General features: G+C 46.8%; 1 protein-coding gene across 5 annotated transcripts in view; it reads left to right on the top strand.

The window, feature by feature from the left end:
- The window catches only part of LITAF (lipopolysaccharide induced TNF factor), a 110,796-nt gene that overhangs the window by 65,904 nt on the left and 24,223 nt on the right, over window positions 1-20,669 (top strand). Inside the window, exon 1 of one of the 5 annotated variants that reach the window (XM_029219669.1) lies at window positions 14,154-14,189. The exons of the other annotated variants lie outside the window; for them this stretch is intronic. The gene's annotated coding sequence lies outside the window, so the exon portion shown is untranslated. Of the gene's footprint in view, window positions 1-14,153; window positions 14,190-20,669 lie in introns of those variants that run through there. 5 annotated transcript variants of the gene reach the window in all.

Below are 20,669 nucleotides of genomic sequence, written 5' to 3'. Positions count from 1 at the left end.
AGTTATGAGAGCTCTTTATCAACATAGAAAATACTTATGATATAACACTGAGCTGAAAACACAATGTGGGGATGGCAGGCAGGGCTGGTGGGGGGGTCTGTTGATTTTCCTAACAGTCTGTGATATCCTCCTATTGCTCTAAATGGCAGGAAAACCGGCCTGTGTGTGGCGAGGGGGCGTTCCAGCTGCCTCCCCAGCTAGCAGACGCATCACCAGGGCTCTGCCCGACAATCCAGCCCCAAAACTGGTGTGCCTGTTCCATTTTCGAAAATGGAGAGTGACAGCTTAAGGCGTGTCTCCTTTTCTGGATGATCCTGTGGCTTTCTGGAGGGGAAGAGAAGGACGGGTGGAAAAAATCCAGGGAGGCCCTTATAGCCTGCTGGGAGGCACAGCCCCTGGGGTAGGGATTTGGTCTTTTTCACATCAAAAAGTTGTTGACAGCTCAAACAGCACAGCCTCTTTCCCGGAGACTGAGGCAGGGATGTTTATTTTTACTAAAAGGTTTAAAAAGTTCTTTATTTTATTGCAAAAGCAATGCATGCTCATTGTTTAAAAAAGAAAAAACCAAATAGTATAGAATTGTATAAAATAAAGCCCCTGCCTGCCTCCCTCTTCTCTTCAGAGGGAAACTCTGTTGGTTTGTTGGGTCCTTTCTTTTAGATATGTTCCATATCAGGGGTTTTCAAACTTTTTGTTTAGCTATGAGCCACAATGAAAAAATAGATTTTGCGTTGTAACCCAGTACACACGGACAGTGGAATATAGGTAGAACAGAAGTTTTATGCAATGATGCTTATTATAAGGAATGCTGGCTGGGGTTGTCTATTCTGTTCTGTTTTGTTCTATGACAGTCTATTCCATTCTATCCCATTTCCTTTAAAAGAAAGGTGGCTGGTCTTAACCCAGTCACATAATTTCATGTCTCACATGCCTTGGTGTGACCGTCAGTGAAACTACTGCTGTAGATGTTTTTGTTTTATTTATTTTAAAATATCTATTTATCTACTTATTTATTTGGTTGCACTTGGTCTTAGTTGAGGCTCTTGGGTTCCTTAGTTGCGGCACACGGGCTCCTTAGTTGCAGCATGTGAACTCTTAGTTGCGGCATGCATGTGGGATCTAGTACCCTAACCAGGAATCGAACCCGCGCCCCTACATTGGGAGGGCAGAGTCTTAACCACTGCGCCACCAGGGAAGTCCCCTGCTGTAGATGTTAATAACACATAACGTCATTGTTCTCGACTCCTCGTTCCATGACTTGCTTTTCGCACTTGAGGATTTTACAGCCCACTTTCCGTAAATGCACATAGAGCACTATTTCTTCCTCCTTAATGGCAGCAGAGGAAAAATCATGATTGGTTTTTCACGAGGTGTTTGTCCAGCTCCTTTTTTTTTTTGCGGTACGCGGGCCTCTCACTGTTGTGGCCTCTCCCGTTGCGGAGCACAGACTCTGGACGCGCAGGCTCAGCAGCCATGGCTCACGGGCCCAGCCGCTCCGCGGCATGTGGGATCTTCCCGGACCGGGGCACGAGCCCGTGTCCCCTGCATCGGCAGGCGGACTCTCATCCACTGCGCCACCAGGGAAGCCCCTGTCCAGCTCCTTTTTAACAGCCATTCGCCTTGTCTCCACGTTGGGCTGTCATCAGCGAGGTTTGGGGGAGGGGATGCCCCATCCACGCACAGCTACAGGGGCATCTGCGCAGTGATTCCCAGCATGGGATCCGCAGGTCAGGAAGAAAGAACCCCTCAGACATCACGATTGCTGCTGGGAATGGCCTGGGGTGGGGGGGTTCATTGAAGTGTGCGTCTAGGGGCACAGAGGACACTTTGCTCCCCCAGGGTCCCCTACACCCAATGACCACACAGGATTTTGTTTTGTATCACACCCTGCTTGCGATGCTGGGAAATACATATGTGGGTTTTAGAAATGAGTTGGGTTCCAGTTCACTTCTGCTTTCTCCTCCTTTGCTTCCTCTTTTGTCACTCGAGGGCTTTGGAGGAGGGAACCCTCCTCAATCCTGATTCCAAAGCTCTTCCACACCGATGGCTTTTCTGTCTGGAGTCCTTGGGCCTTTTATATTGTGTGACTTGGGCAGTAAGTTCCCAGGGGGTCAAAGCTGGTTCCATGCACGTGTGTACATGAGTTGGACTGGGACCCCGCAGCTGCAGTGCATTAGAATGGGGGCTTTATTTGCAGTCCTGTCTTAGGATCAAATCCTGGTTCTGACACTTACAAGTGGGAAAAGCCTTGGGTCTTGGTTGCTTCGTCATTTATAAAATGGGGTTTAGAATCCCTGCTCGGGGAAACAGGATAGAATAAGTCTGTGGGTAAGTGCACAGACTTTATTTATTTATTTTGGCTGTGCCTTGTGGTATCTTAGTTCCCCAACCAGGGATCGAACCTGTGCCCCCTGCAGTGGAAGTGTGGAGTCTTAACCACTGGACCACCGGGGACTTTAGAAAGAGCCTCTCTGGATTCTGATCTTGGCTTCACACTAATCCCACTGTGTGACCTTGGGCAAGCTACGTAACCTCTCTGTGTCTTGATTTCCTCATCTGTAAAATGGAGAGAATAATAATATCTATCTCCTAGGGTTCTTGCAAGGATTAAGTGAGTTAATAAACATGTTAGGCTAATGCCTGGCTATGCATTTATTATTGCTGTTTTTATTAAGAATGATGGGTTGTCATGAAGATTAAACAAGATGATGGATCCAAGGACTTCCCTGGTGGCGCAGTGGTTAAGACTCTGAGCTCCCAATGCAGGGGACCTGGGTTTGATCCCTGGTCAGGGAACTAGATCCCACATGCATGCCGCAACTAAGAGTTTGCATGCCACAACTAAGACCCAGCGCAACAAAGAAAAAAAAAAAAGATAATGGATCTAAATGCGCTCCTATGGGACTTGGCATGTAGTAAATGATCAAAATTTTTTAAAAGAAATGACAGTTTTAGACAGGGTATTTTTGGTTTGGAATGCGGTAGGTCTGGTAATGAACATTTAGCCCTGGCTCTGACTAGCTCAGGAGGGAGAAGAAATCGTAGAGGCACCTGCTCAGGGGTTCTTCGCAAGTGTTTCTTCCACATTTCAGTGTCTCATTTCAGCGGCTCAGGAAGGTGGAGGAGGGGAGGATGGGGGTGGGGGAGACAACTTCCATCCCGGAAGGGTGGGTAGGTGAAAGGGGAAGTGGTGTGCTTTGTCTTTTTTGCCGAAATGCTCTGGAAATAAGGCTTCCTGGGGATGCTCCCAGGTTAGGGCCTCAGGGCTACATGTGCTTGGGGGTGGGGTGCAGAAAAGGGAAGGAGGGGGTGTCAGGGACATCAAGGTGTTCCCCACTTCCCCTCCAGCCTGTCTTCTCTTTATTCCAGTGCCAGGCTTGTGCTGGGCATCTGGGACACATCCGTGAGCAGCACACCATCAGATGTGGAATAATAAACACGATGTCGTTAATGAGAGGGTAGTAAGTGTTTCAGAAAAGTGGGGATGGGGTCGAGTGTGAGGGAGGGGCTGTAATTTCAGAGAGGGTGGTCGGGGTGGGCCTGGTTGAGAAGGTAACATTTAAGCAAAGGCTTGAAGGAGGGAGCCAGTCATGTTGATACCTGGGGTGCCAGTGGTTCAGGCAGAGGGAAACAGCCAGTGCAAAGGCCCTGAGGCAGGACAGTGCTGGAACAGCAGAGAGGCCTGTGTGGCTGAAGCAGAGTGAGATTGAAGGTGTTTGGAGACGAGGACAGAGAAGTAGTGAGGCTTAGATCACGTGGGGCTCTGGAGCCCTTACGGAGGGCCTGATACCTCTCTAGACTGTGGGGAAACTGAGTCAAGAGCTCAGGATGGGTCATGAGTATATTTGCTTGAGTGGGATTATTTTCTTATCACAAAGCTGTGGCTGCTGCTAGCAGATCTAAAGTGTGATTCCAGAAACAAAGGGCTCATAGGCCTTGTGCGTATTTGGTTTTGATGGAAGAGGTGCTTAAAAACAACGGCAACAAGTTTGGGGTTAGTAGATGCAAACTATTACATATAGTAAGGATAAAAAACAAGGTCCTGGGCTTCCCTGGTGGTGCAGTGGTTGAGAGTCCACCTGCCGATGCAGGGGACACGGGTTCGTGCCCCGGTCCGGGAAGATCCCACGTGCCACGGAGCGGCTGGGCCTGTGAGCCATGGCCGCTGAGCCTGTGCGTCCGGAGCCTGCGCTCCGCAACGGGAGAGGCCACAACAGTGAGAGACCCGCGTACCGCAAAAAAAAAAAAAAAAACCAAGGTCCTACCATATAGCACAGGGAACTATATTCAATATCCTGTGATAAACCATAATGGAAAAGAATATGAAAAAGAATGTATGTATGTGTGTAACTGAATCACTTTGCTGTCCAGCAGAAATTAACACAACATTGTCAATCAACTACAATTCAGTTAAAAACAACTACAGCAGCAGCAACAGCAACACGATAATAATAGCAGTTATGAACACCTGAAGCCTTCCTATGTGCCAGGCCACTGCCCTTCACGAGTTCGTCTCATTGTCACGACCTCACTGGAGATGCTGGGGCAGCAGAGAAAAGAGAGTCTGGAAGGAGGGGCTGGCTGAGGTCCAGCCACCGGGAAGGAGCCAAGACGGGGACTGGGTCCCAGGCCTTGTGTCAGACCTGATGTCATCACCACTGCTCCATCTATTTCCTCAACAGAGGGGGCCTGACTGCCCACCTCCCACCCCCAAGCCCTGGTCTGACCCTCTGGAGGTTGGGCAATTCCAGGCTTCCCAGACCAACAGTCACTGCCCCTGGCCTGCACTTCTCCTTCTGGCCGGAAGAGAGACCAGCTGATGGACCAACACTGGCATTCAGGTTCAAATTCCAGGAACTGCAGAATCAGTCCAGAAATGTGCCCGGGAGAAAACCCCAAATGAGGAGGTCCCTTTGAAAGTTGAGTGGAAAGGTGGCTCTGGTGTTTGGGGCACCTGGAAAAACAGTGGTGCAAGACATGGAGGGCCTCCGTGAAACAGGTCAGACCAAGAAAGACAACTATCATATGATGTCACTCACATGTGGAATTTTTTTTTTTTTTTGGCTGTGCCGTGCGGCATGCAGATCCCAGTTCCCCGACCAGGGATTGAACCAGCGCCGCGCCCCGCCTCCCTGCGCCCCTGCACTGGAAGTGCAAAGTCCCAACCACTGGACTGCCAGGGAAGTCTCTCACACATGGAATTTGAAAAAAAAAAAACCCACCAAACTCATAGAAAAAGGGAACAGATTGATGGTTGCTAGAAGCCAGGGGTGGAGTGTGTGTGAAGTGGGTGAAGGTGGTCAAAGTGTACAAACTTCCAGTTATAAAGTAAATAGGTCCTGGGGAGGTAATGTACAGCATGGTGACTATAGTTAATAATAATACTGTGTCGTATATTTGAAAGCTGCTAGGAGAATAGATCTTAAAAGTTCTCATCACAAGGAAGAAAAAAGATGTGTAATTATGTGTGGTGATGGATGTTAACTACACTTACTGTGGCGATCATTTTGCAGTATGTACAAATATGGAATCATTATGTTGTACACCTGAAACTAATATATAATGTTATATGTCAGTTACATCTCTATACAAAAATATTAAGGAAAAGTGGCCAAGGACCTCTGTGGGTGCTCCAAGGGAAGAGAGGAACCTGCATGGAGACCTTGGCTGGGGGCTGGAGGTGGGAAGTTGGCTGTTCCCTTTCAGACTGGGGAGGGCCAGGTGTTGCTTGGAAATGCTTATTTTTGTTTTGTGGGTTGCAGCTCTGTAGGAGGCTACATTGGAGGGAAAGACTCTGAGGTTCAACAGCCTGAAAGATACAGGTCTGGGTGATCTAGAAGGCTCTACACCAAGAAGCTCTCCACAGCGTGGTGACTAAACATGGAGCCAGCCAGCCTGGGTTCAAATTGCCACTGCTACCATTACTAGCTGTGTGACTTTTGGCAACTTGCTTAATCTCTCTGGGCTCCAATGGCTACATCTGTAAAGTAGAGATGATAATAATTCCCTCACAGGGTTGTTGTGAGCACCATTTGTTAAATAAATATGATTCTAGGATTCAGGCTCCACCCACAACGCCCCTTCTCCCCACCCAGGGCTGTTGGAATGGATCCCAGAGAACGAAGATCTTCTGTGCCATGAAGACATTTGTTTCTGGGAAGCTACAGCAATTAGAAAGAGCCAGGGATGATTGCAAAGACACAGGGTACTCATTATTGATTCATTATCTATCTCCTGCTCCCAACCAGAACATAAAATCCAGGGGAGTTAGGACTTTGCCCTTTGTTTTGCTACCCCAGCTCTCGGCCTTGGAACAGTCCTGGCACCCAGGACACATCAGCTGAGGGAGTGAGAAGGCTGTGCGACAGTCTCAGGAGTCAGCTGGACTTGGTTTAAATCCCATCTCCAGGCACCTTCTTGCTTTGTGACTTGGGGCTTGTTACTTAACCTCTCTGGGCCTCAGATGCCTCATCTGTAAAACAGGAGGTTTTTTCTTAAAGAAAAGGAGATAATGGATATAAAAGTATCCAGCATCCAGCAGGGGTAGGGTTAGTGTTAGTGTTTCCCATCACTATCATCACCGTCCTCCTCCTTCTGCACTGGGGGTTAATTCTGCATCCTTGGCCCATTGCTGTGGTCAGGGTATATCTTGTTAAATAGAACCACAGGCACACAGCGTGTCATTTAGGTGGTGTTATTGAGGGGATCAGGCCTCTCATCCTGATGACCTGTTTTTCCCTGCAGTTAATGGGCCACCCCCACAAGCAGGTAACAAAGTTCTCACTCTAGGCAGGCCAGGAAAGGCCCCACTTGCTACTTCTTCTGGGCCTGGTGAAGACAGAGGCCTGGCTAGTTTGGGGACAGTCTCCCACACCTCCAGGGGAAAGGCTGACCCACGTAATTGCAGGGTTGGGGAAACTCACCCGGGCTTCCACCTGGGCCACTGTCTGTAGGTGCCATCGCTTTGGTGCACCAGGCAGGTAGCATTGCCAGATAGAATAGAGAACGCCCAGTTAAATGTGAATTTCAGACCAACGCGTGATTTTTTTTTTTTTTTTTAGTTTAAGTATGTCTTGTACAATGCTGCGAATATATTACAAGTCTGCAACACTGCAACATTCGGGACATACTTATACTAAACAATTACTTGCTGTTTATCTGAAATTCAAATTTAACTAGGAGTCTTGTGTTTTTACTTGCTGCATCTGGCAACTCTACCAAGGCCTCTCTCTGCCCCTGAATTCACCCCATTTCAGCTCTATCTTGGCAGCAGCAGAAGCAAAGGGCTTATCCAGGGCCAGAGCCCAGGCAAGGGCAGTGAGCTAGGATCTGGGCACGGGGAGGGCCTCGCCTGTCCCTGGCCTCAGTTTCCCCATCCGCGTAACTCAGCAGGAAGAATCTTGGCTGCACAGGGCTTTTGCAAGGATGAATCGTGTGACGTGTGTGGGAAACATATTTTGGAAATGAAAAAGGTGTTATGGAAACATTAGTTACCAGAATTCATTGTTATGAATAACACAGACCAGTCAGTGGAGGCTGTTTCTGGCAACTGGTTTCCTTTTTTGAAAATTAGTTTTCCTAAACCAGCAATTTGTGTTTGTTCTTAAAATGTTAGAAAATGGGCTTCCCTGGTGGCGCAGTGGTTGAGCGTCCGCCTGCCGATGCAGGGACACGGGTTCATGCCCCGGTCCGGGAAGATCCCACATGCTGCAGAGCAGCTAGGCCCGTGAGCCATGGCCGCTGAGCCTGCGTGTCTGGAGCCTGTGCTCCGCAACGGGAGAGGACACAACAGTGAGAGGCCCGCGTACCGCAAAAAAAAAAAAGTTAGAAAATGGAAAGTAGCAAAAGGAGAAGAAAAATCCTTAATTCTCCTCACTCAGAGACAACTATTTATCACGTTCTTTTATCCTTGAAAAAGTGTGAAGACATTTTTCCAGGTGTATGTGTGTGCATTTTTTTCTTTTTAACAAAAAATGGGATTATAGCCTGCATTCTTTCATGCAAACTGTTTTTCTCCCCTGGCTGCTGAAATTTCAGAATATACCCAGAGGACATCTCCCCCTTTCTGTCTGGTTCATGTGATGCCAGGGGTGTTGGCATACAATGTGTCCACTTCCCAGATCTTGTTCTGGGCCCTTTCAGGTTAGAATACAGCTGCAAAATCTTCAGTGGGAAGAGAAACAGTCACAGATGTATGTATAACTGCCCCACCTCTGCTATGTCCTCACAGAGCATACGTAAGATGCCTGGTTTACTTTTCTTTTTTTTTTTTTTGCGGTACGCGGGCCTCTCACTGTTGTGGCCTCTCCCCTTGCGGAGTACAGGCTCCGGATGCGCAGGCCCAGCGGCCATGGCTCACGGGCCCAGCCGCTACGCGGCATGTGGGATCTTCCCAGACCGGGGCACGAACCCGCGTCCCCTGCATCGGCAGGCAGACTCTCAACCACTGTGCCACCAGGGAAGCCCTATTTTTTAATTGAGATACATTCACATAATATAAAATTTAACATTTTAACTATTTTAAACTACACAGTTCAGTAAACTTCACAATTCAAAATATTGCACAACCTTCACCATTATTGGCTTCCAGAATATTTTTAGCAACCACCAATCAGCTTTCCGTATCTATAGAGTTTTCCTATTCTTGAAATTTCATGTAAACGGAATCATATGATATGTGACCTTTTTGTGTCTGGCTTCTTTCCCTTAGTATCATGTTTTCAAGGTCCGTCCACACCGTTGCAGGTATCAGTATTTCACTTCTTTTTGTGATCACATAATATTCCATCATAAGGGTATATACCACATTTTGTTTATCTGTGCATCAGTTAGCGGACATTTGGGTTACTTCCGTCTTTTGATTATTGTGAATAATGCTGTGAACATTCCTGTACAAATTGTGGATATACCTGTTTTCAATTCTTTTGTGGATATACCAGGCGTAGAATAGTGGCTGCACCATTTTATATTCCCACCAGCAATGTTTGAGGGTTTCGATTTTTTCACATCCTCCCCAACGCTTGTTATTTTCCATTAAAACAAACAAAAATCGTTTATGACCACCATAGTGGGTATGAAGTGGTTTCTCATTGCGGTTTTGATTTGCATTTCCCTGATGACTAAAGATGTTGAGCATCTTTTCATGTGCTTGTTGGTGTTTGTATATCTTCTTTGTAGAAACGTCTATTCAAGTTCTTTGCCAGTTTTTTGTTTAAGTTAAATTTGTGTGTGTGTGTGTGTGATAAAATATGCATAACGTAAAATTTATCATTTCAGCCATTTTAAGTGTACAGCTGAGTGGCATCAAGTACATTCACAGTACTGTGCTATCATCACCACCGTCCATCTCTAAAACTTTTTTTTTTTTTAAAAAGACTATTAAAAAAAAAAAAAAAGACTATTTTTGGGCTTCCCTGGTGGCGCAGTGGTTGAGAGTTTGCCTGCCGATGCAGGGGACACGGGTTCGTGCCCCGGTCCGGGAGGATCCCGCATGCCGCGGAGCGGCTGGGGCCGTGAGCCATGGCCGCTGGGCCTGCGCATCCGGAGCCTGTGCTCCGCAAGGGGAGAGGCCACAACAGTGAGAGGCCCACGTACCGCAAAAAGAAAAAAAATTGGGTTGATGTCTTTTTGTTGTTGACTTGTAAGGGTGCTTTATAAAATCTGGATACTAGATCCTGATCAAGTGTACGATTTGCAAATATTTTCTCCCGTTCTGTGGCTTGTCTCTTCGCTCTCTTGATACAGGCATACTTTATCTTATGCCACTTTGCTTTATTGTGCTTTGTGGACATAGCATTTTTTTTTTAGAAATTGAAGGTTTGTGGCAACCCTGCGTCAGGCAAGTCTATTGAAGCCATTTTCTCAAGAGCATTTGCTTATTTTGTGTCTCTCTGTCACATTTTGGTAATTCCCGAAATATTTCAAACTTTTCCATTACTATTATATTTGTTACGGTGACCTGTGATCTGTGATCTTTGACGTTACTACTAAGACTAGCTGAAGACTCAGATGATGGTTAGCAGTTTTTAGCAATAAGGTATGTTTAAATTAAGGTATGTACTTTTTTTTTAGACATAATGCTATTGCACGCAATAGACTATAGTAGCATGTAAACATAACTTCAATATTCACTGGGAAACTAAAAAATTTGTGTGAGTCACTTTATTGCAATATTCACTTTATTGTGGTGGTCTGGATCTGAACCCATAATATAGCCGAAGTATGCGGTTAGTGTGCTTTTATGCACAAAAGTTTTTAATCATGATGAAGTTCAATCTATCTATTTTTTCCTTTTGTTGCTTGTGCTTTTGATGTCATATTTGATAAACCATTGCCTAATCCAAGATCATGAGGATTTACACTTTTGTTTCCTTCTAAGAGTTTTATAGTTTTTCCATTTTGAATTCATTTTTTTCTATAGTGTGAGGTAGGGATCCAGCTTCATTGTTTTTTTTGTTTTTTGGGGTTTTTTTTTGCAGTACGCGGGTCTCTCACTGTTGTGGCCCCTCCCGTTGCGGAGCACAGGCTCTGGACGCGCAGGCTCAGCGGCCATGGCTCACGGGCCCAGCCGCTCCGTGGCATGTGGGATCTTCCCGGACCGGGGCACGAACCCGCGTCCCCTGCATCGGCAGGCGGACTCTCAACCACTGTGCCACCAGGGAAGCCTCAGCTTCATTGTTTTGCATGTGAATATCCAGTTGTTCCAGCACCACTTGCTGTAAAGACTCTTTTCCCATGGAATGGTCTTGATATCTTTCTCAAAAACCCATTGCCCACAGATGTATGGGTTTATATATGGAATCTCAATTTTATTTCATTGGTTTACATGTCTATTCTTATGCCCATAACACATGCTTTGATTACTGTAGCTTTGTACTGAATAATAACTTTGGAAATTTAGAAGTGTGAGTCCTCCGACTTTGTTCTTTTTCACAATTGTTTTGGTTATTGAGTCCCTTGCAATTCCATATGAATTTTAGTGTCTGCTTATCTATTTCTGCCAAAGAGGCAGTTGGGATTTAGATAGAGATTATGTTGGATCTCTACATAAGTTTGGGGAGTATTACCATCCATGATGGTTAGTTTTATGTGTCAACTTGGCTAGGCTATAGTACCCAGTAATTCAAATAAACGCTAATTTAGGTGTTGCTGTGAAGGTATTTTGTAGATGTGGTTAACTTCTACAACAAGTTGACTTTAAGGAGATTATTTAAGTAATTTGGGCCTTATCCAACCAGTTGAATGGCCTTAAGAGCAAAACTGAGGTTTCCCAGAAGAATTTCACCTATGGACTAGAGCTTCAGCTCCTGCTCAGGAGTTTCGTATCTATCTCTCTATCTATATCTGTGTATCTATGTGTCTATGTATCTATCTATCTCTGGTTCCATTTCTCTGATAGAACTCCGATATACCACATGAATATCTTCCCATTTATTTAGGTCTTCTTTAATTTCCTTCAGCAACATTCAGTGAAGAAGTCTTAAACTTCCTTAGTTAAACTGTTTTCTGCATTTTGTTTTTGTATTTTTCCTTGCTAGTGTATAGATATGCCACTGGTTTTTTAAATGTTGATCTGGTATCCTGCCACCTTACAGAACTTGTTTATTTGTACTAACAGTTTTTGTGGATTCCTTAGGATTTTCAATATACAAGATGATGTCATCTACAAACAGAGATAGTTTTACCCCTTCCTTTCCAATCTGGATGCTTTTTATTTCTTTTTCTTGCCTACTTGCTCTGGCTAGAACTTCTAGTACAGTGTTGAATAGAAGTTGTGAAAGCAGACATCCTTGCTTGTACTTGATCTCAAGGGTGAAAGCATCCTGTCTTTCACCATGGAGATGATGTTTGCTGTGGGATTTTCGTAGATGCTCCTTATCAGGTTGTGGATGTGTCTTTCTATTCCAAGTTTGTTGAGTGTCTTTATATCTTGAAAAGGTGTTGGATTTGGGGGACTTCCCTGGCAATCCAGTGGTTAAGACTCCGCACTTCCACTGCAGGGGGTGCGGGTTTGACCCCTGGTTGGGGAACTAACTAAGGTCCCACATGCCGTGTGGTATGGCCAAAAACTGAAAAAAAGGTTTCGGATTTTGTCATATGCTTTTTCTGTGTCTATTGATGACACAGAAAAAGATGATCGTGTGGCTGGTTTACTTTTCTTCCCTTCTTGGAAGCGTTGGGTTGGAAATTCCAACTCTGTGGTTTTTTTCAGGGATCAAAAAAGGGTTACAGTTTTATAGCTCTCCCCATAAATAATTGCAAACTCACGGATGCAGTAAGTGTTTAGGACAGATGAGAAAACAAAACCAGCTCCTGTTGTGGCTCAGCAGTTGGGGGGAGAAAAACGAATGAAGATGGCTTAGCAATGAGTAATAGAGAAGGAAATTCAGGTGTGCGATTGCTTTTCCTTCAGCAGAAAGGAAGAAGGAAAGAAGAGGATGGGGGAGAGGGAGGAAGGAAGGCAGGAAGGCTGTTTCTTCAAGATTTTGCTCTGACATATTTTCTGTAGGGCTCACCTCTTGCTATCAATGGTCTGTGATACTCTGGGTTAATGTCAAGACATCAGGTGTTGGGCACAATCCAGCTTTCTCTATAGTTTTAAAACAAGAAAAGATTGGCATCACTAATAACATCTACGTGGCAACTTCTCATGCTGGGGAGAACTTTGAAATCCCCTCCTTTAATTGAGTGATACGTCCAGGGCTGGTAGTAATACGTGGCTGCTGGTAGCTGGGTCCACGTGGTGAAAGGTGGTAAGAGCTTTGGGCAGGGAAGAAGGGGACAGTTTACTATAAGACATTGGGCAAGTCACTCTCTGCCTGGGTCTCAGTGTAAAGGCAGGGAGGGTTCCACCACCAGAGGAGTTCTGGGATCCAGGTCTATGAATCCGCAAGGGGGATTTTAGGCTCCCCGCCCAGGTTCCAGAATAATCAGCCGGTGATTCAGAAACAAAACCAAATAACAAACAAAAAAGCCCGACGAATTTCCGGCATTTCTCTAGGTAGCCACATTAGGGTTCCACCCATTCTCCAGGACTCTGTACTCTCAAAGCCACATCAGCTCATCAGTGCCCTGTAATGACTTCCCAGGGGGGCCTGCTGGATCAGGGCTGCTATTATTACTGTAGCAGCATAACGGGAGGCTCTTATCAGATACGCAGCACTTGTTTAGGGGCAAAGGGTTTTGCTGAAACAGTAGTTACTGATTTCCAGTTTTCAGTGATGGAGTGAGAAAGTACCTAGGGGCCTGGGGCCACCCTGGGGGCATACAAAGTACAATAGTTAGCAGATAGGGTAAGGTTTTTTTTGTTTTTTTTTAAGCATCTTTATTGGAGTATAATTGCTTTACAATGGTGTTAGTTTCAGCTTTATAACGTAGGGTAAGTTTTATTTAACGCAATCTGTGTTAAATGCTTTGCCTGCATTAGCTCACCTAATTCTCCCGTAGATCTTATGAGATATGCACTGTTATGCCCATTTTACAGAGAGGAGACTGAGGCTCAGAGAAAGTGGGCACTTGGCCAAAGGCACATAGAGCATCTTGGGCTGTCTGTACGCGTCTGAATGTACAGAAATTTGTTATGGGGAGAGAAGGGCCGCCCTCCGGAGGGCAGGGAGCACTGGATCCCTTGGCGCGGGATCTGGAACTCGAGGGTGGGGGTCCGCATAGTCTGAGGGTGGGGAAGAAGGAATGCCAGAGATGGGGGACCCATGCGAACCGGGGAGAGCAGGGGGTGGAAATCAGGAGGGGAGATTCAAGGGTGTCCGGGCACGTGGCGGGGATCGACGAGCAGGGGCAGAATCCGAAAGGGGAGACACCAGTATGGGGCGAGTGGGGTCTGGGCTGAAACTGGGGGTTCCAGGGAGTGAACGGGGTCTGGGGTGTAACCCGGGGTGTTTCGAGGGTAGTGGGAGATCGGAGGGGTGGAGGGGAAGGGCAGAAGCCGGAGGGTCGCAGGTCCCTGGCGGGCTCTCAGGCCCGGGTTAGCGGCCCCCGCAGGTGGCTTGGGCACGGGTCCCGACCGCGCGCGGAGGCGTGGAGAAGCCGGAAGCCGAAGCCGCAGCGTCCCGCCCCGGCCGGTCCAGCTCCCGCCCCCGCCGCCGGGAGCTCCTCCCCGCCGCCCGCCCGCCAGCCCGCCAGCCTGTACCGCCAGCTCAGACCTCCCGGCTCGACTGGCTGCGCGGGCGGCGGTGAGTGCAGCGCTGGAGGGCTGGCGGTCGGGGCGCGGGTGGGGGCCGCGGATGGGGGCGGTCAGCGGCCGGGGCGCGAATCGGGGGTACCCCGGGCCGGCGGTGGGGAGCGAGCGGGCTCCGTGCGGCGCGAGCACCTGCTCCGGGCTCCACGCGGGTCGTGGCGGCCGGGAACCCTTACGGGTCCCCGGGGTCGAGGTGGGGTGGAAGGCGTCGAGGTCCCGCCTCGATCTTCTGTGCGGCGCCGGTGAGGCCGGGTTTCCAGCCTCTCGGCGCCTGTTCCCGCCGCGGGACAGGCTGGTTCCGTTCCTGCTCTGCTAAGTGGGCAGATCGCCCGCGGATCGCGCGCGGTGGGGTCGTCCCGCCCCAACCTGAAAGCGCGCCCCTTCCTACTCGCGGGGCCGCCTCCCCGGAGAGAACTCCCCGAGGCTTTTCAGGAAAGTCTCAGCTCGCTCTGGTGGCAGCTATCTCAAAGTTGAGATTTCCAGAATCATCAGCCAGTGATTCAGAAACAAAACCAAATAACAAACAAAAAAGCCCGACGAATTTCCGGACGCCGGTCCCAGAAATTCGACTTCTAGGGGACACGGCATCTGCGTTTTCCCCTGACCACGGGGGTTCCCCGCAGGATTCAGGACGGCTCTCAGCCGGTGACTCTGTGGACACCCGAGGGCCTAGGGAGCCCCCAGCAGATGAAAATCCGGGACACAGAGCAAAGGGAGCCTGGGCCCTGGCTAGACGCCCCCTTCATGGGGGGGTAAGGTGGGCACCCTGTGAGTGCAGGGCTGGGCCGGGACCCCATCCACTGCCGGTGCTGGATGGATGCCAGTGGCACATGCCGGCGAGGTGGACCTCTCCCCTCCCTACCAAGATAGGCAGGTCGCCCCCTCCCCTCTGCTGTACAGGCCCCTGTCGATCTGGGCAGTGGGGTAATTTTGCCAGAAGCCCTTGGTCAGGGTCAGGGAGAGGAGGTGATGGGAAATGGGTGTATTCTGGAAGGGCTGTGCATTCCAGGGATCAGGCCAGCTGGTCTTTGAATAGTTTTCTGGTGGCTTTTGTGCTTCCGATAAGTGGGGCTGATGTCATTGCCTGTTGGACCGAGCTTTGGTGGCTGGGAAATCCAGTTTCTGGAAGCCACAGGACCTTCCCATCTTAGCCCATCAGGGTAGACTCTCCCACCCGTCTTCCCAAGGGGAATAAATCCTTGGCCTGGTGAGCTGGCCCTGGTTCAGGCGCTGTCTGGAATGCAGGTTGGCCCTGCAGTTCCCCTGGGGCCCTTTTAAGGAAAGACATGGTTTGCATTAGTGTGTGCTTGACTGCCTCCCTTACCTTCCTACTCCCACCCCAAGACGTCTCTGGGTGACTCTTCTAAAATGGGACTAACCTGGATGCCGTGTAGTGGGATGAACTGGTATTTGAGACTCCACCAGCATGTTTGGTTTTATCACAATTGGCTCAGAGTCCAGAGAGCAGGTGACTTGCTCTACCTGGCATAGAATAACACCCATGCTGCACTTGGCTTACCTCTCAGCCAGTCCTTGCTCTGGAATGTAAATGTGCACCAGACTCTCTAAGAAACATTTATTGTAGATCTACGATGGGAGAGGTCCATCTTCTCTCTTTCCTGTTACTTTAAGGCATGAATAATACATGCTTTTATTCAAATTTGTAAAAGTATCCTTGTTGTAATGTTTTCGTGGATTAAGTGACTCGGTGATTGATCTGAGATGGAGAATCCATTTCTGAAGTCTCTAAAATACTAGATTGAAGTCGTTTCGCTGTCTCTGGCGAGTAAACTTCCCTTTGTTCCTGTGGTTGCTTTTACGGGATAGCTGTGGGGAAATAAAGTGCTACCCTTGCCTTGTAAAGGACACAGAAGAAATGGCTCCTGGTCCTGAGGGGTTTATGCTGTGGGTGGAAAATGGAAACACACAAAGGTGAAAAGCCAATGCTCAGCAATGCCCCTGTGACTCTGGAAGGATTGAAAGGAATGGAAAGGAGGGAGCTGTGAGCTGGGGGCCAGGTTAGTCAGGGAAAGTTTCATAGAAAAGCAGAGGCCTGAGTACATGTAGCAGAAGGTACATGTGGACTAGATGGGCAGCATTCCGAATGAGCAGAAGGGGCTCAGCAAAGCTTCGGAGGAGGCACAGACTAGCCCATAGTTGAGAACAGTGAAAGGGGAACCACTGAGAGCAAAGGAACCGGAAGGCCTAAGTTCATTTTCAAGGAGATAGACAGGGCATGATTTGTTGCCATTACCCACAACCAGAGGTGCTATGGTGCCACTGTGAGAATGGGAGTATGCCATCAGGGACTTAAAATTCTCCCACCGAAGATCAATCAACCCCAGTTACAGTGATGGTGGAAAAAGCAAGATCTGACACGAAGTCCTAGAGTCTTGGCACGGTGACTTGTCCTTATTTGTGCTTTTACTGCAACAAGAATAGCTCAGTGGGCAAGGTGGTCCATCTCATCATGCAAATAAGTCCTCCTTAACTCTGCCATACTTCAGTACTGACGTGTTTATGGTGCCTTTGGTGCCCATTTGGCCCCCCTATGGCCTGTTCTGAACTTGACTGGTGTTTACTTATCTTAACATTGTTATTTGAGTTCTAAGTGGTACTTTCCCGGGTCCTCACAATTTCATCTTATTGTTTGCACTCTGGGCAGTCAGGATAACACTTTCGTAGCTAATGAAGTTGTCCCTTAGCCGCAGGTTATTTCAGTAGAAGAACTGTGTGTAGTTTCATAGGGTTTAAGACCTGGACAGAAGAAAGGAGATATCAAGGGTGTCTGTGTGGTGATTCCCTGTTCACCTAGTAGGTAGGAAGTTAATTCACCAAGATCGGAAAAGCCAGAGGCACTTTCTTCTTTGTGGGTGAAGAAGGTAACTTCAGGGAAAATGATGATGGAGAATTGAAGCTTACTTAGCTCATGGAGTTTTAGAATTGACAGTGTTCCTGGGGTCAGCTTAAGAGCTTAGCATTGACTTGCCCTAACCTTGAGTCCAGGGAGGTTATTCATAAAAGCTGCACTGATAGCTTTTAAAGTTATGTAAAAAATAACAATATTACAGAAAGCATGAAAGATAAAGAAGATTATCAGGTATAATCTCACGCTGTGAATGAAACAACCAGCATCCGTTTTCCTTCTTTGGCAGTTTTATCTTTTGTCATGGTGCCTGTTTTTTTATGAAGTTGTAATCAGGGTACATATCATTTTGTCTCCTGATATAGTCCCATTAATGTTCTCATTGTGCTGTTTCATCAAAAACTATCATTCATGTGGAAACTGGGGATGTGGTTTCACCAGGAATCCAGGGGGAAATTGCCCTCTCTGATTCTGGGGGAGCAGCCCAGCTCCCCAGTGGAAGGATTTTCCATTCTACAAATCACTGTAATTTGTAGTTATGCCATCTTTGAACCTGGCTCTCAGATTGTGGTCACTTTATCTTTGACTTGTGAAACAGACTGAATTTAGAAGATGTCATTTGAAAACATGTCTCTGAAATCTTTCCCTGTGAGCTTTGCTATTTTTTAACTGAGGGAGACCGAAACTGAATGTGTTTTGGGGTCCATTAGCCTAAGAACCTTAGTGTAATTTCTCACTTCCTTTCCCAAAGAGAGTTGGAGATCCCAATTTCCCCTTTTGTCTAAATTCTTCCTCCTTACTGACTGAGAGTTTAAGAAGCACCATTTGCCTGGGACATTTTCTGGTGCCATATATGGGTTAAATTACATTACAGCAAACACAGCGTCGCAGAATCTTTGTATTTTAAAGATTGCTAGCCAGTGGCCTTTAGTTTAAGAATTTTGAACAATATTTGATTGACTAAATGTAGAAGTCAGATAATTCGTTAGGGTTTTTGAAATCAGGTTTCACTTGTGCTCACATTATTGTAAAGAACATTTTTCTCTAGCGACTGTGAAAGACCAGCTCTCTTTGACCTCAGCTGGTTCTCCACCTTGTGTACAAACTAGACTGTTTTCTTAGGGGACCTGACAATTTGCATGCGTGTGTGTGTGTCCTCCTTTTGCTGAAGGAATGCCTTTTTTTCCTGGGGTCATTTCTGTGATGCACGTATACTCGGAGCAAGATTCTTTTCTGGGGCCGCACGGTGGGGGCAGAGAGTGGAATTGAATAGTCTTCCTCTTTTTCTTCCTGAAAGAACTGATCTTAGAGGATTAAGTTGGTGGTGAAAAAGCTGCTTTATCTTCTCTCTGAAGGCTTTGCCCTTTTGTATGTTGATCTGATACCTAAATCTAGAAAACAGGAGGATATATTTTTAGAAGAGTTTATCACCTACCTGTGGTTAAAACCACTTTGTGAGAGTTTTAAAATCTATCTTAAGGGAGGGGGTACAGATCTGTGGCCGGGAATCAGTGTGCATTCAGCTGGGAGGTTTGGAGATTCGTTAAACTCTAAGGCCCATTTGCTTAAATATGGTGATATCTATCTATCTACCTACTTACGTATCCACCCACTCATCCTCTGTGAGAAATAATAGAAACCCTGATCATCACCCCCGCCTCCACTTAACCTTTCCCATTTAACCAAAATACACTTGAGAAAAAAAAAACTTAAACAAGTAAACCTTAACATTTTTTTGCTTTTGTTTTTAAAAACTGAACTTGAATGCTTTTGAGTGAGGCCTGCCTGCTCCAGTTCATCTTATAGTTTAACTTTAGATTTGCAGGAAAGTGGCAGTTCGGGCAGGGGGTTCTCAGCTACCCCTCACCCAGTCGTCCCGACTACCCCCCGCCCCCCAACATCTCACATCATCACCACAGGACGTTTGTCAAACTAGGAAAGTGACATTGGCAGCTCACTGTTAATCACATTCCAGACGTTATTTGGAGTTCACCAGTGTTTCCGCCAACGTCCCTTTTCTGTTCTAAGATCCCACCCAGGGTACCATACTGCATTGAATCACCCCATCTCCCAGTCTCCTCCGGTCTACTACGGTTTCTCAGTCTTTCCTTTCCTTGTTTTTCATGACTTTCTGGAGAGCAGTGGGCAGAGATTTTATAGAATTTCCCTCACATTGGGTTTGTCTGATGTTTTTCTCATGATTGCACTGGGGTTATGGGTTTGGGGGAAGAAGGCTTCAGAGATGAAGGGCTCTTTGCATCACATCACATCAGGGGGTACATGATACCCATGTGACATTGCTAATGATGCTAACCTTTGTCTCTAGGTTAAGGTGGTGTTTGCCAGCTTTCTCCATTGTAGATAGTCTTTTTCTCTTTTCCTAGACTATTCTTTAAAAGCAAGATACTAAATCCAGCCCACACCTAGGAGAGGGAGGGGCTAGATTAATCTCCACCTCCTGGAGGGAGGGGGCTTCTACACATATCATTTGGAATTCTTCTGTAAGGAAGATTTGTCTTTATTTAGGAAATACTTCTCTAGTTATAAGTAAGTACTCGGGATGTAAATCTATAATAAAGGTAATTAATATGGCTGTACATTATAAATGAAACTTATTAAGAAAGTAAATCCTAAGAGTTCTCATCACAAGGAAAAGAATTTTTTTCCTATTTCTTTAGTGTTGAATCTTTATGAGAGGACGGCTGTTCACTGAACTATTGTGGTAGTCATTTCGTGATGTATGTAAGGCAAATCATTATGTTGTACACCTTAAACTTACACAGTGCTGTATGTCAGTTATATCTCAAACTGGAAAAGAAAACTACCCCCCAAAAATACACTCTTTCAAAGAGCGTGCACTATAGATTCCCCCATCGTATATGAGATATATATACCCCATATGTGCGCATGAAATCTCAGCTCTGCCAGGAGGTTGTCTGTGCAATGCTTTCGCTAAAGCTCTGGGGGATCCAGAGAAACATGGAAGATAGCCCTTCCCTGGAGGGGTGTAATGCAGTCCAGTTAGGGAAACAGAATCTAATTTGCACACAGGAAGCAATTAGGACACAGTAGGAAGGCTTCTGTCATCCAGGGCTGGGTTGTATAGGATAGGCAAGGGGAACCGGGGCATGCCTTAAAAGACTGCAGTAGCTAATGTTTACCACCCTGTTCTCACCTTAAGTCTTGCTAAAGGCAAGACTGTTGTATAACTTTCAAAGGTATGACAGTTATAAAACCTACAGTCATCTGGACTATGGCCAGAATTGAGAAAATAAGCAAATAGGAGTCTCCCAAGTAACGCAGGTATTTATCATCAAGATAAATGCCCAAGCTTGTTTACTTTTCTCATGGGAGGCACCGAAGGAAACTAGTAATTCTTACTTTACACAGAGTTCTTACACACTGGGTTCTGGTTTTCCAGTCCTCGGAAGCTTTGAAGCAGCAAATGGAGGAGCAGGATGGGGGCTGCCAGCAGCCTGGGGTATCACAGAACCACAAGATGCTGACACAAGCATTTCCCTTCCTCCCTCCCTCCCTCCCTCCCTCCCTCCCTCCCTCCCTTCCTTCCTTCCTTCCTTCCTTCCTTCCTTCCTTCCTTCCTTCCTTCCT

The sequence above is a fragment of the Monodon monoceros genome, unplaced genomic scaffold (genome assembly GCF_005190385.1).
Source record: "Monodon monoceros isolate NGI ecotype Baffin Bay Population unplaced genomic scaffold, NGI_Narwhal_1 Super_Scaffold_13, whole genome shotgun sequence".
Lineage (NCBI taxonomy): Eukaryota > Metazoa > Chordata > Mammalia > Artiodactyla > Monodontidae > Monodon > Monodon monoceros.
Note: the sequence above shows the minus strand (reverse complement) of the source record. Positions and strands in the feature narration are given on the sequence as shown.